We start from the raw sequence: 16,696 nt of genomic DNA on the forward strand, positions 1-16,696 counted from the left end.
ACAATAAATCCTTTCCCACTGTCATTTCAGAATAAATTACAGATAAATCAACTCTGTCAGGCTGCAGGAGAAAGGCAGTGGGTGAAATAAAAGGAAACACGAGTTTGGCCTCTGGGTATTGTTACACATTCTCATTGGTTTTGCAGCGCTATCTTTGATATTTTCACATGCTTCTCCTGGGTTTTGGGGCCAAGCAAACAGTCTGGACTAAATGCAGGGCAGGGGGAGTCACTGGGAAACCAAAATATTATTTCACAGAAATCCAATATGTGGGTACAAGTATGACAGCTAATAAGTTGGCCCCCATCCTCGCTGTGCACCACCCACAGAGCGACGCCCGTTCGCGTGTAAAATCCTACCCTCTGTCTAGATGACCTCACAGCTCGGACCTCTGCTCAGGCCAGGGTCTCCAACCAGGGTCCAATAAGCCACCCCATAACTCGCTAACACTCTTTTCATTTGTCCTCCTTGCTCTTTTAGGATAAGAACACCACATAGTTGGAGCAGATCGGAGTAGGGTGCTGCACTGCACTAGGTGTGTCCAGATTAGCGTGGGTTTGCAGCCTGGCGCCTCCATTGTTCTTTGCTGTTATTTCAGAAATGTAAATAAAAAAATTTAAAAAAATGTAAAAACCCTGAAACATTAACGATAGTTTTCACTGGCCGAGCCATCAGTGAGGGTCGTGTGAGCCCTGGTGCGGAGGTCTCTCTTTCAGTCATGTGGGCCCAGACTTCCGGGAGAAGCTTTTACAAAAGCCGCACAAAGATAGCCACACCACTTTATGCTGCGTCATAGCCCTTTAGCAGGCGTAATTACAATGTCAGTCTGTTTAAAAAGCAGTCTTACGGGAATGTGAGGGCCCCATTACTGCATCAAAACCATGCGCTAGGGGCCGTGGGGCCATAAAACACTCATCTGTGACCAGCAGTAAAAGAAACAGCGGACCAAAAAAACGGGCACTCTGACAACATAGTATTTAGTGCAATAATAATCACACCCCCTTTCTGCTTTTATTGCATGTAAGCTTGATTGATTCATTGCCTTTAGGAGAGAACACATGGAAATGTACTTGTCACAGTGTGTGTGACCATGGCAGCACAGTTTCCAAGGACTAACTTCAATCTACAGTGCCAAATGTGTGTCTTAATTTGGGGAACATGCAGGGCAAGAGGTGTCTCTGCCGTATCAGGGATGAGAGCCATATGCATCGACTTTAATATTGCTTTTTTTGTTGCACTGCAACTTATATTAGTGCTCATGCTTATCCACATCTCTGATTGTAGACATGGCTGTTGAGCACTTCATGGTCAGACACAGACGCCTCTGTGAATAAATCTTGTAGCTTCCCAGTCAAAGGCGTGACCAGTTCTTACCAGGCAGGCTGCCACTCTTCTTTCATCTGAATCTGTCATCATTTCACCATGATACTTTGTTTAATAACTGACGTTATTAATAGGAAAAAGCCCTTTGGTAAAATGAGACAGTACTAATGTTCTTTTCCTCTTCCACCAGTTTTTTTCACAAAGGCTGGTGTGCTGTGCAGTTAGGCCAATGAAAAGGAGAGAGTATTTCATAATGACATGAGCCATTACAAGGTGCCTACATCTTTGTTGTTGTCGCCATCACATCAGCATCGCCCTGTCCTGTTTCCAAGACAGGATGATGATGATGACCATGAATATACTAAACAAAACAAAACAATTAAGAAAATGTATTTGGGTTCACGCCATTAATTTTGTTTAACCTCCTGGCGGTGTAAGAGGTAGTAAACACATCCTCATGCCTAATCAACTGAAGAGTTTGATTGCCAATGACAAGCAAGAAAAATACTTTGTTAGGTTTAGGAAAACATTGTCGCCGTAAAAATAAGTCACTTTGGTAAAAAATAAGTTATTTAGGTAACTTAACTTACGTGCATGGCAGTGCAAGTATGTATATGATCTACATTAGTTCAGATCCTTCACCACTGACCTTAAGAGAATAAATGGAACAGAAAAATTGGATATGTAATCACAGAAAACATCCAGTGTTGGATTAATCATTATGTATTTATTTTACAAAGCCTCCACAGAGACATAGTAGTTTAAGGCTTGATTACAATGCTTCTCAAAGAGATACGATAGCACTGAAATTGATTTAAACTGTACAGTGGTTACTGTTTGCTTCTGGACAACAAAGTACTTCTTTCAATGTGGCAACTTATTATTGGTTCTAGGCTATTTAAAATAATTGTCGCTATTTATATAAGCTGAATTGTTGCTTCAGCCGTTTTTTTCTGGTAACTAACCAGACATCTAGAGACTAAAATCCTTAATTTGATGAAAGGATATAGTTGAAAATGCCTAATGGTGGGTTCAGACCTAACATGAGGTAAATTGTCGCACATATAGATAACATACAAAGTCAATGACAACGCTAATAGTGTGGCACTAAAGATGCTAACACTCGAAAATTGCATGAGTCGAGTGAGTTGGAAGTATTGAACTCAAGCAAGGATTTTGCGTGGCGCTGTGTCATGAAAGTCATGGAGGAGAGAATAATAATCTTGGCCACTTACATACACCCAGAGCTGTTGGATAACACGTCTACTCAACAAAAAAGGCATTGAGCAAAGTGAGCGAGGAATGCAAACCACCTGGTAAGTTATGTAAGTATGTCAGCACAGAGTAGCCCCAATTTATCCAAATTGCATTCAGGGAACATTGTAAAAGTTGTTTGCTTGTCACATTGAGCCGACAGACCTGACATGAGCATGAATTGAGGCCTTTTAAAAAGCAGCATGATGATGTTATTTCTGCATCCTTTTGATGCATTTATTACAGTCAATCAAATCAAAATCACTTTCTTTTGAGTTTTTAAAGATGCGGTAGTTCAGTCTATGTCTACTTGCTGGTTACAGTTACTATTTGTTGATTTTAAAATCTGCCACTCACCAGAGAGAGATGTATAGGTGCTCTGCAGCTGAGAAATGGGCACTGATCAGCCTCAGGTAGTGCTGAAAGCTCAATTCATCCAGATGCAGCTTCAATCTGTGAAATTCCCCCAAGCTGGGTGTATAAAATTAACAACCTGTGTAATGCAGGGCAAATATTTTCTTCGCACTAGGTCGGATTGCCCCGTAAGATCTAAAAAGTGATGTGATGGGACTTGAACTGGTCAACAGATCAACCATTTCATTATGCTAACGTCAGCAACGATACTCCCTGTTCTGCCCCCGTACCTGCTAACGTAATGTTGTCTGTTTCCGTGTTCCTTTTCTTGTCCTGTGTTAGAGCTCTTTTAAGAGACTGATGGCTGCACCAGTTCGATATTAAATGCTTTGTTATTACCTTGAATCATGTCTGTCATTACTGTAAATCATGTCTCTTCATTAACCACACATAAAATCAGATTGATCTAAATAACTAAAGGTGGTAATTCAGAGGCTATGTAAGCCGCAGGATGGTGCAGCGTCTGGAGGGCATTTTTGCCCAATTCTGACATCCCTGTGACATCTTTCCAATTAGCAAGCATGGCCAATACCGTGTCTTGCATACGCAACTTCTATATGTCGGTGCAACAGGTGGGAAGGTCACAGTCAAGCTACATGGGCCCCTTAGCTACACGGCTAACTGAGCTTACTTGCTAATAGTGGTAGCTTGCTACAGCCAAAATAGCTAACAAACATTAGTGGGCAGCAGTTAACAGTTACGTTGCCACCTATATTTTGGAGTTGCCTTTGACTGGTTGACATACAAGTTTAACTTTTTCAATCCAAATTACATCTAGCTTACACAAGTAAAAAATACATGAAGGGTAAGGCATCAGATAATTAACTGGTAAAGATTAAGCAGCTAACAATTGGTTAGTGTAATAATGTTACATAAGAAAACACTGTGATTGATAGTTAAACCACTTACAGTAGAAGACTTTATGTTTTCAGTAGAGAATGTGGGTCACTGCAGTTAAAGGCAGAAAGTACATAGCCCTCCACCACCCCAACCACAACAGCCTTACTTTCCACTGTGCTATTCCTATGTCAAACCACTGCCTGTTTCTAGTCATGTCTCCTTCATGTAATCCTTTTGTGGTGGGAAAATGTATTTCTCACTTGTACAGTTCAAGATGTTGTGCTCTTTCCACCAAATGTTAGGGCACCACCCTCACAGGATTGTCAGATTTATCGCTCATTGGAAATGATAACACTTCTGCGGATGCCATTATAAAATTGACAAAAATAGACCGGGATTTTCCCAAGATAGAAATAACAGTGAAGCTGAATTTGTTGCATGTATCCACTCAGAGGTAGGTATGAAGAAAGCTTTGTTTGTCAGTCATCTGCAAAGGAAGAACTGCCAACTTTGTCTTTCTAAATAACACATGGATTTGTACAATGCAGGCTCTGCCTTTCGATTGAAATTGATGCGAACGGAGACACAGCGCTATTATGTCTCCGTTCATGTCATTTTCAATAATAAGGAGGAGCCAGAAATGTGCAAAGATGATTCTGTGTGGTTTCAAAGTCGGCATCAGACTCTGCAGCAGTAAGACAATAATAACGAACAAAAGGAGCAGGCAATAACTGTGAAAGTCACGCCGCACTGCAAATTGACAAGTTCAACATATAATTTCACTCCTAATCTGATAGAACATTGCGTTTAAATCAAATAATCATAGCCATTGCAGGAGTTATTACTTATTGAAATATAATATTCTGAGAACTTTATAGAGTTCAATCTTCTGTTCAATGTTAAAATCATAAAACTCAGCAGGTTAGCCAAGATTGCCCGTCGATATCCATATTCACCCCAGTCAGAGTAAACATGCCCTCAGTGCAGCATATCGAACAAAGATTTTATCACACACACACACACACACACACACACACACACACACACACACACACACACACACACACACACACACACGGCAAAGACCACATGGAATGCTCTGAAGCATCTAACCTCGTGTGATCCTTGGTTCACACGAAAACATCTCAGAAACTTAAAAGTTTGATGCTGTGATCAAGGCAAGATTCCAGAGGGCCTGAACCAATAAAAGACCATGGAAGATATCCAAAATATCTGGACAATTGTAGAATAAGAAGTGCTTGGCTCAGTTTGTTCTCTTCATCCAAGCAAAGGTTTGGGCTGGAGGCCTGTCTTCAGAGTCTTGACTGGATGCCATGGGAGCAGGCCGCAGCAGAAAAACAGGTCAATACTGACTGTTAATGCCACGATTGGATGGTTTGTGGTCTGACCATTTGGAAGACGGAACAAAATAACATTTTACTGGGGTTCATAAACCTCTTGTGGATGTTAGAATGGCTCCTCCATAAATCCTAAAGTGTTGAAGGCAGGACGTGAAAGTCGAAGCTACAAGAATGACAAAATGTATAGAACTTTCAGAGGAGTCCCGGCACATGCAGGAGGATTGAACTGCCGCACCTGTGGTGTTATAAAAGACAATGCAAAAAAAGCCAGTAAAGATTGATGAGTGCTAAATGATAATCACATAGAGAGAACAGAGTGTGCTACAGTGCAGTGTGGATAGTTATAATCATACAATAACAATGTTGTTCCTCTGTCAGTAAAACTTACAACAAAACTATTTTCCTCTCTGATAATCTATTTAATGTTTTCCTGATTATCGCTTTATTGTATTGTCTTTAAAATGGATGAAATAGATGAACGTTTCCTACATATATATATCTATATCATATGTAAAATGGGGCATATGCTCTTAATTTAGTCATATTAGTTGTTCCTTCTTTGTTTTGACTGGCCGGTAGTGGGCGGGGCTTATCGATTAACTCAGTGACCTGGGTTTGATAAGTCTTCTGGGTAACGGCGCCCAGTGTGGACATTGGCACTGGATCATTGTGACCAAACTTGAGAGCGAGAGCTGCACCACCTGCGCAAACCATTGTCTTTGGTTGTGAAAATAGGAAACCTAAAGTACTACCTCAGAGCTAGTCTCTGTGTGCTGACAGCTCAGCCTGTTTTCTTCTAGATGCACACTTTGTTAGGTAATGAACTGACAAGACAATCACTTCTGTAAAATCTATACAACAGAAAAGAGCAGAAAATCATCACTTTTAGAAACAGGCACCAACCACAGCCTCACTGCATAAATTACTAGCATGATTTAGAAATTTTCAAAATAGCTGTAGGTTAATTTTCTAATTCTTTTGTAGATACGATCCATCGGTCGAACTGATACCAGAATTTGTGTTATTTCTAACTCAGTGTGTCTTTCAGTTAACCACGTTGTTGCCACAGAATTTTGGATGGATCACTGTTATTTTGCATGTCAATAAAATTATTCTTCATTTTCTATCATACACGCTAGTCATTCATCCATTTGTTCATTCATAATAAAAGCACCAAAAGAATGTTGAAATAGGTTTATTTTTGGTGGATTCACATAAATAGGTTTAAAACCAAATAAACACTAAACTGTGAACCAAAATAGAAAAAAAGAAAACTCAGGAAAAATAAACAGGACACTCAATTTAGAAACGGAATTCAGGGAAAAGACTGGCTATCTTATGTCTCAGTTGTCTCAGTCTCTGTACACCACCACCTGGCCACAGCTTGTATCCTGGCTACATCCTACATATCTTATTTCTCTGTCAATGTACATCGATATTAAATGTCTTTAAATCCAAATTTTGGTACTTTACCACCACACTGCACTCAGTGCTTCAGTACATTTATTTATAGTAAACTTGTTGTGTGGTCACTGTCTCACAGACACTCCTGGTCCTGGTGTGTGTTAAGTTCAGTTGTAAGCCATTACCTCCATGAGCTGTAAGTTATTGGCTCCATTAGCAGGTGGCTCCCTTAGCAAAACACACAACAGGACTGATTGCCTGCTGCTGACAGTGAACTGCTAACCAGCTCTCCTCCTGCTGGTTTCGTTTGCGATTTGAGGGGACAGATGATCTGGTATATAAGCTGTGCTCCGTTGCAGTAGGCCTGGTCAGAAGGAGTCAGCTCAGTTTGTCTTTTAGGATTGTCAGTTCATCCCCATGCACATTTCCTGTTGTCTCCAACTGGGGGAGCTTCTTCTGATGAGCCTTCACAGAGACCACCAAGCAAACTATTTCGAATGAATATCAGCTAATAACAATCGGTGGGCAGTTGGTCAAAAGACCCTTAGCACTCATTTTCCATTCTCTGCCCTGACCTTGCTTTCCTCCTCAAGAGCTGTCTGTAGTTTTGGAAAAGCTCAAAGTGCTGATGTGTAATTTATACCTGCAATAAGGTGACGGTCCTCCAGAATCTACTTGGCCTATTTCCAGAATTTTAATGCATTTGTAGGCTGATGAATGGGACTCCAACTTCCAACCTATGAGTTTTTTGGCTGATCTGGCAAGAAAACAGTGTCTGAGGTCTGGAGCTGATGGCTTTGCGTAAAGCCATTCTGATCCAGATAAACATAGAAAAAAAAGGTTAATACAGATAAGGTACTATTTTGACTGCAAATAATTTGACAGCTAATGCTCAAAGAAGACAACATTTGACTGCTATAAAGCCAGATGTCGACAGAAATGGCCTTAAACACAAGAGAGTAATGACTTGTAACTGGAAGTGACTTATTTTGACAAATGTAGTGCTTCAATAGTAGTGAATGTGAGTCCACACAGGTATGTCACTATGCCTTCCTTCTATATTTTCTTTTTTTATGTTATGGCTATTTTGTTGCCATTTTAGGAATTACTTGATTAATTATTATTTCACATTTAGCTAATTTTACTGTCTTTTCATTTATAACAACCCGTCGACACTTATAAGTAAGTATAAGACACTTATAAGTAAGTAGTATTACCATATTTTGACAAGAAACAAGTAAGAGACGCCCACCTCTCTCCCGTGCAGCAGTGGCGCTGTCGTAATGGTACAGTTGGAACAGAGAGTTTCACCATTTATGCTTCTCCGTTGAGAGATTTTGAAGTCCGCTGTGCTGAAATGATAGTCTACAATAACACACATCTACTTCACATAGAGTGAGTGACAAAGAAAGAAGTGCACATAGTTATGTGCCGTGAAAGAGATGTTTTAAGCATCTTACACTAATGCAAAATTAGAGTATGCTGACATATTTACGAGATTAAAGGAGCAGCAGGTCTTTGGCAGATTATTTACTTAATATTGTTTAATGAATTAACAAAATAAACTCACAGACTGTCTCAAAGAATGTTTCTCTCTTTATTAAACAAGACAAGTTTGATTGCATCGTCAACTGATTGTTGTGGTTCTATGGTCTTTCCACAATCACCTCAGGTATAGTTAAAAAAAAAAAAAATCCTCAATTCATGGAGTAAATTCACAAGATAGTCCAGCTCTATATACCATTTTCACCCACTGCTGATATCTGACATCTCTGGCGCTTCTCTCCTGTTTCCCTCTTGTCATCTGCAAAGTCACAGTCTTGGTCAGAGATGTAGTAAATCACCTCCATACTTTATCCTGTTAGTGTCAAACTGAGCTCTGTTGGTTTTAAAGACTGTGTTGATACTTTGAAGAGTAACCTTAAGACCTTCCTTTTTAGGCTGGCTTTTAGCTGATTTCTATGTATTTATTGTTTTTTATTATGCTTAAACATGGTTTTATTCTATTTATCTGTTTACTTACTTATTTATTTATTTCAATTATTTTGTTTTACCTTGTTGTACTTTATTTATAATATACTTATTTATTTTAACAATTAAAAAGCAGTTTTAGACTCCTAACCTCCTCTAGTATTTTATCATTCTTGGTTTTAGAGTTTTATCATTTTATCTTTATTTTACTGCCTCTAGTGTCTCCTCAGTGGAATACATTGATGATAGTATTTCATCAGTTCCGCAATACCTGTTGTTAGTGCCCTGTTTTATTTATTACCATTTATTTATTTATTATTACTCACCCTTTTATTTTACTTATTGTATTTTAAGTAGCTATGTGTGTGTGTGTGTGTGTGTGTGTGTGTGTGTGTGTGTGTGTGTGTGTGTGTGTGTGCGTGTGTGTATGCGTGTGTGGGGATGTTGTTTTAATGGCTGCTGTTTAAACTCTGTAAAGCTCTTTGTGCTACATTACGATGTATGAAAAGTGCTCTACAAATAAAGTCTGATTGATTGATTGATTGATTGATTGATTGATTGATTGATTGATTGATTGATTGATTGATTGATTGATTGATTGATGTGTTCACTGTCATGTCAATGTGCCAATGTCACCCATGGTGACTCCCCCTTTGATAAGAGGTCCCGGTCCAAACAAACTCTAGGGCCACTGGCTCCACAGCTTAATGAGCTATGAGCTAATTAGCTAACAGCAACTGTCTGTTACTCTTGGTGATATGCTGCCCCCTATGTTTTTAAGCAACCCTTGAATGGCCGTATTCTACAATCAACAACCTTAAAACATTACAGATTGTGTTCACAGATTAAAAGGTGTTATATAAACCTATAGTGAATCTCATCTCTCTAAATGAATACAAATAAAAACATGAAAATATTTCTGTCTGTCTGATGTTGAATATGATACTTTGTTTTTAATAAATGTAGAATAAATCCACAAATCCTGGGAGCACTGGGTCCTAGGTGATACTGAACCTCATTTTTCAGCTTTTTTCCAACACACTAAAATGTTACAAATATCAAAATATTAAAGTCACATATATTTATTGTTTAATATCATATACATATTGTTAAAAAATATTTAATGATAAAGTTAGGTCAAATATGTAACTATAAAGTCTAGCCAACAAGAAACCTCCAGGACAGCATGATAGGAGCATACTGAGTTACAAGCACTGAGCTCTGACGACTCCAAATTTGGATTCATGGAGGGAATTGTAGAAGCCACTTTGCAGTTCCTCAGTTTAAAGCCAGTGATGCAAATCCACTGACATTTGGTCTACATGTGAACCAGTTTTGAACTGACCTTTTCAATAGAAACATCCTCACTGGATGTCCTGATGCTTTGGCTATAGCATGTATAACAACAATAGGACAATGGAGCATCTACATTACAACTGATACTGATGCCAGTATGTAAAGGAAGATTTCACTGATGTTATTGAAGGGTGACTCATCCGATGAGCTGCAGTCTCATCTCAAGGGGAAGCCAGCAGACCAAAACACATCCGTGTAGTACATCCAGTAAGTGGTGCGTCATCTGATTTGATGCGATATAAGCAAGTGCCTCCCTTTGAGAAGACTGAAATTATATTAATGTACATGAGTACTAACAAGGAACTAATGGTAGTTTGAAGTTGATCAAAGGCAAGCTTAAAATGGGTGTTTTGAGGTCAGGTTGAAAATAAAGTATATCCGAGAGGATGTTCTTCTGCTCTTATGGTTATCTTAATGTTGTACAAGGATGGAGGCAAAAGTACACATAATAACAGCAGAGAGCATCCTCAGGTTTTTTTTTTAAGTTCGCAGTTAAGTATACATCTGTATAAAATCATCTCTGCAAGCACATGTAAGAGTTTAACTTTTGACGTTCATCTTCTAAATTCTCTTGCCCTCAGCCATTTATCTATCTCATGTTGCAAGGGAAAGGCATCTTCATTTTAAAGTAGCAGATAACACCTGCTGCGTCATCACCACTCTACCCACTGCTTTAGGTTAAAGTAACACACGTTAACACGCACATGTGGAATTCAGCCCCGTGGTGGTTGGAAAGACGATCCTCTGTGAAGTGTGGCGATCTCAAGAACGGAAGCCCTGCTGTGACCAATATATAACCCAGCATGAGTCATCCTGCCAAGACCCCACAGATATGATGACCCTCTCAAACGCACTGTAGCAGCATCGGTCGGGCCCCTGCAGGATGAGGTTTGCATCTACCCTCTCTGATCGTCTTCAGATGTTCCTCTTCTCCCTTGGGGACATCGAGAGGGCAAAGCAAGGGTGGAGAACAGGAAGGGGGAAAAGAAACCAGGAAGAGGTGGTCATCTCCCAAAGGCCCAGGGTGTTTCATTTTATACACTGCATCCTGAACTAATGCCATTGATTTGATTTGTCCAAGGTAGAGATACACTTCGGGGCTGCTTTATTCACTCAGTAACTTTGAATTATAGTAAAAGGGTGCGTGTGTGTGTGCAGGAGTATGAGTGAATGGTTGGACTTTCATCATGAGATGACAATGGACAATCAGGAAGACTGATGTAATCACAAAATCAATCAGGATTTGATACATGGCCCCATCTCACTGCTCACCACAGCCTTTATTCCAAAGATATCACTGTTTCAGTGCACCAGAAATTAGACACAACCACAGCTTGAGTTCTTTCCCCCCATCCAGTCCAGCATGGCTGAAGTGAGCCACAGGGGTGATGAGGATAGTCTGGCTGACCCTTACCTCAAAGAAAACTCCCCTCAGGTGCCAGAAGCTCCTCAAACACGGAGATCGGATGAAAGGGATCAGGGCTGTCAAAAGTAAACAAATTAGCAGTTGGCTTTTTATGTTGCCTTTAGGTTTGCAGGATTTTGTTGAGAGTTGAAAGTACATGCGACCACAGGTAAAAAACCCTCCTGGATGCAAAACAGTGTGGTATGTGTTTGAAGTGATAACTGTTGGGCCTCTCCAAAGCAAGTACAGATTCTGTCCAGACCCACAGCAAAGACATAGAAAGGACCAGGGAAGACCTGCTAGCATAAAGGGAGACTCCACAATGTTGAAAGGCTTTTCTTAATATATACACTATGTCAAATACAAACCTTTGATCTTGGGAGGTCAAATTTAGCAAACTGCAGTTGACAGTTCACCCTCCTCCGAATGTAACCTGTACATTGTACTCTCCATTTGCAACTGGAAAAGCAGTGTGCTTGTGGACTTTACTGACTCAGAAAAGCCAGTGTTGGGGAGAGTTAAACTACACGTAGTTGAACTACATAGCTACATTCATATTTTGTGCTGTGTCAAGTATTTGTAGTTTGACAAGCTACACTTCCAAAGTAGCCTCTCCAACACTGCATGCTGCTACTTCTGTTGTTCATATAGCATTTCATAACACCCACTTTAAAACCAACCAGAGTCCACCTTTCCTGATGGGAGAAGTTTAGTGACCCCCGCTGTGCTGAGCTTGCCATTTTCCAGTGGGCAATGACAAGGTCAGACCACCGATAATAAATGTAAGCACTGCACATATTCTACAAACATAATCTATTCTACATAAATTATCTGCAAAATGACATAGATATACAGCATTTCATAACACCCACCTCCAAACCAACATCCATCCACAGACCCTGAGTCTACCTTCCCAGAGGCGGCAAGTTTGGTCACTCCCCCCTCCCTGCTGTGCTGAGCTTGCCGTTTTGGGAAAGGACAAGGTCAGAGCATATAAGTCAAATATCCTACATTCAGATAATCCATGCTGCATGAATTAACTGAATACTGACCTAGATATACACCGTTTCACATCACCCACCTCCAAACCAAAATCCACCTAAAGGTCCTGAGTCTACCTTCCCTGAGGGGAGAAGTTTGGCGACTGCCCACTCCCCTGCCCCTGCTGAGCTTGCTGTTTCCTTGTTGGGAAGGACAAGGTCAGAGCGTAGATGTAAAATTTCAGTGATGTACATATCCAACGTTCACATAATATATTCCACAAGAATTAACTGAGAAGTGGAGGATATAGAGAAAGCCTTTTAAAACACCTACCTCCAGACTGACATCAATCTAAAAGCTTCGGATCTACCTTCCCATAGATGACATGTTTGGTCACTCCCTACTCCATGCTGTGCTGAGCGTGCAGTTTTCTTATAAGGAATGAAAAGGTCAGAGTGCAGATGTCAAATATCAACACTGTGCATATTCTACTTCCATAATCTCGTCTACATGAATTAACTGACTGAAAACTGACTGATATAGATATGTTTTTTTAATTGGTGTGACATGTTTGTATAAGAAGCCAAAACCACACAGAAGCAGAACTTACTGCTAGAAAAAGAAAAACCGTCCAGAAAGGAAGATTTGATTTCAAGATCTAAGTTTATCCTCCAGACTTCAGCGCCAATTGCCAAACCTTTCCAAGATAAGACTTCTCATGGATATCCGCCTTGGCTCAGCTCGCTCACCCTCACAAATCCCTCAGACATTGGAGCAAATTTTGAAATGGACGTTATTATGATGAATTGACCACATTCTAAATCTAAATGGTTATTCCCGCTACTTGAGCTATTGTAATTTACTGATTTTACTGGTACTTCTCTGGCTGCTACCTTCCACGTGTTTCATTTTTTCGCCAATTGTTACATTGCAGCAAGGTGAGAATGTAAAGCTGAGATTGAAAACCTCATGATCAGAGAAACAATCCCTCATGAGTTTCAGAACCAATAAACTTTAGAAAATAGTACATCAGAACTTTATTTTTTTCCCAATGTTCTGCCAAAGTCAATGGTCACAAGTTCACAAAATTTGAGACTGCAAGCAATGATGAAATAAATGTTTCTACTGACATTCAATGGCAGCCAACTCATTTCCAGTGTTAGCTACAGTGGGATCTGACATAAACAGGAAATGATGGTGCAGTCACCCTCTGTTCTGTGCCATGACTGTGCATGGACCAAGTAGTTTATGAATCTGTTCAACAAATGACAGACTAATACTTACATTCCCTGCTGGCTGGTATGCAATGCACTTAGTTCATTATGAATTCACCATTCCCATTTCTCCCCTCCATGGAAAAAAAGAGAGGATGAAATAACATTTGCATGATATACAAAAAAGATTTCCTGGTCATGCTTTTCGGGAGACTGCTGGAGGAAGATGGAGAGTGAGATTCTGTGTCCTCTGTGGTCTCTAAATGTGATGAATCCAAAATATCCACATATTTTCCCAGACACCCTATCTCTTTGGTACTCTGGTCCAGCCAGCAGGCCATATGTATTAGGCTTCACGCTTCCCAAGCCCCTTGCCTGCCTTCTACAGACCACTACTTCCTACCACAGGACCCCTGCCGCTCAGCAAGGCCCGGAGGCCAGACCACTCGTCTACCAAACACTAATGGCTCTGTTTAGTAACTCAGAGGCGTTCGCAGTTGAGCCAAGCACTCTCCAGGAGTCAAATTTGACATGGAGACCCGGAGCACATTCTCACAGATTCCACACAACTTGAGCAGGTCAATATGCTCCAGCATCTCTCTCTACCACAGTCTATTTATTCACCGCCTATCTTATTGTTGTAGAGGGCTTTTAGGTTGCAAGGTGCCTTTAAGTAGGCCATTTAAGAGGTCCTCTCAAGGGACCACCAAAATACACAAGATATTGTGCATGGTGTTCCCCAAGAGTCCCATTGGCTCATGGCAAGGAACGGGTGAATGGTTCTGTTTGAAGCCCCACAGCACGGTTTCGGGGATGGCAGTCACAGTAGCCGTGTTTCCATAAAGCATTTTTCTGCCCATTTTGAAGGATATTGAATTAGAAATGTTATGGAAACAAAAAAAAAAATTCCTCTAATTTGTAAAAAGTTTGAGGTGTTTTTTTTTGTCTTTGATGCTCAAAATGTTGGCTGGAGACATATTTGCCAAATAAACTCTGACAAGGGGAACATTGAACTCACATAACTCACATCAGCTGTTTCCACGTCATCATCATCTCATGTAGCCCTTGCTGCGAGCATTATAATCCTTGCATTTCTTCGTGGTCTCCGGACAGCATGGAACATGGCCAATGTTAGCTGACATGCAAGAGCAAGTACAACTTGCCCTATCAAAAGTAATTCCTGAAGACCTCTATCCATTTTGACTCCTGATTTGTTTACCCTTAGCCTGTTTACTTCCGCATCCACGCTTGATATTTTGTACAGATATTTACATTTCCCAGAGGTTGAATCCTGATCATCTTTGTGGCCCCCACGTTTTTTCCTCCAGCGCTAACAGCAGGTCTAAATTACACTTATCCAGTGACATATCTCAAGATCAAGCATCACCATGCTTTACTAAGACAGTGATCACATTAACACTTCCTAGCAGGACAACCTTACAGAGACTCTATCATGTCTGTCTTATGGAATTGTAAATGACAAGACTTAAACTTCACAGCAACTTTATTTCATCAATATCTGGCTGGTAAATAGCCAAGCATTGTATGGTCAACACAGCCATTTCTCTTCTATTTGCAGGACCTTACTGCCAATTATCATCAGTCGGTATGTATGGCATGGCTACTGCATACCAGCCAATAACAGCTCACAGTACAAAAGCTCAAAACCATAAATTCACAGTCTGGTATTTGGACCCACATTCACAGCATAATCGTCATGTCTCTCTGCTGCAGCTTGGGAATTTTTACCGTTAAAGTGAAAGGACAATCTGTCTGTAGGACCACCGTGATCACACTGTGTTCAGTACATGTGTGACATGACTGCCAAGCCTCAGTGAAGAAAGGCTTGTTGAAAGTGTTTTGGATCCAGGAGTGTAGTGTACTATGGTTTTGACAGTCTATGAGGGCTCGGACATTCTCAGAAATATCAGATGTTTTTGTTTTGTTTTGTTTTGTTTTCTGAGAATTTGAGAATGCACTGTCCCTAATAGTGTTAGTAGAAAACACGTCAACAGACGAGCAGTGAAATGCTGTTGGATGGCCAGACATCGCTTCAGTTCAGCACTACATTTCCAGTATTGAGCTGTCAGATTTAATAAAAGGGCCATGACAGCTGTTGCATTGATTTCTCTGTGTGGTCAGGTAGTCAGTCAGGCTTGTGTCAGACTTTCCCATGCAGACCAAACATGCATGTACAGCACCATGTGATACTTTAAAACATACACACGGTCCAAGAATATATGAATCCCTGCAAATACCATCTGATATTTGCTGATTCCAGACCTTGTTAAAGGTACATTATGTAAGAATGGGCCATCTGTCAGGTTCAAACACAAAACAAATAGGGGTTAGAATAACACCAGAGTGACTGCTTAGTGTCCTTGACTGGGAGCATGGGGACCTGGCAAGTGTTAGCCTTCACACCACTAGCACTGTAGCTGGTTAGCATGCCAACTTCTGTAGATATCGCTGAAATACAATACAAAGACATAATAATTTCAAAACTGTTATTTCTTCACGTTCTGTTGGTAATTTTTTGCAGCTACCTTTAAAGTAGCAGAGAAATACCTCACACTAAAACTAATCTGTTTTATTTATTTCTTTAACAAAAGCAAAAAACAAGACCAAAAAGACTGTGTTCATTTAGATTTAAAAGCCTGTCCGGTGTATGTTATTATGTCAACAAGCTATGTACAGTGTGTTATTATACCAAGCCATTTCATCTCACTTATTTAAAGAAAAAAAAAGTTTTAAATGTACAAACAACAACAATCCACAGTTTTAAATGCAAATAGTTTGATTTAAACATTTAATGTTTGACCGAGTTTCTTGCTTACGTTTCAACTCTGTTTGCTACCAATCAGCTGATAGGTGTCTGTTGCAGTCACGTGTCACTTGAGACACATCACCCATCCAAACACCAGTATGGACCGAGGACATCCCCCCATGGGTGGGTCCCCCAGCAGGATGATGCGCCCTGACACACAACAAAGGCAGTTCAGGAACAGCTCTGGTAGCACAACAAAGGGCGGGCGGCATCAACCTGACGTCCACATTCTCCAGATCCCGATCCAGTTGAGCATCTTTTGGGATATGCTGGACAAGTCTGATCCATGGAGGCCCCACTCCTCTACGTACAGGACCCAAAGGATCCACTACAAACATCTCAGTAC

This window comes from Acanthopagrus latus, chromosome 17 (assembly GCF_904848185.1).
Source record: "Acanthopagrus latus isolate v.2019 chromosome 17, fAcaLat1.1, whole genome shotgun sequence".
In the NCBI taxonomy this organism is placed as follows: domain Eukaryota; kingdom Metazoa; phylum Chordata; class Actinopteri; order Spariformes; family Sparidae; genus Acanthopagrus; species Acanthopagrus latus.